This window comes from Aythya ferina (genome assembly GCF_964211825.1).
Source record: "Aythya ferina genome assembly, chromosome: 1".
In the NCBI taxonomy this organism is placed as follows: Eukaryota; Metazoa; Chordata; class Aves; order Anseriformes; family Anatidae; genus Aythya; species Aythya ferina.
Genome location: NC_140296.1, coordinates 143941090 through 143941289, shown reverse-complemented (window position 1 = coordinate 143941289; position 200 = coordinate 143941090).

The following is a 200-nucleotide window of genomic DNA, read 5'->3' as shown; positions in this document are numbered from 1 at the left end:
ACAGAATATGGATTCATTTGGAGTGCTGTTGATTTATAAAAAGCCTCCCAACAACTCAATATCAACAGTCAGGGGTTTTGCACATCAGGATCAATTTGTGGTTAGCTAGAGGCTGCAGAAACAAGTCATTATCAAAATACAGCTGGCACATTAGCTAGTGGCTAAGGGAAAATTGAAGTTGAGAGCACTAGCTAGGTAAG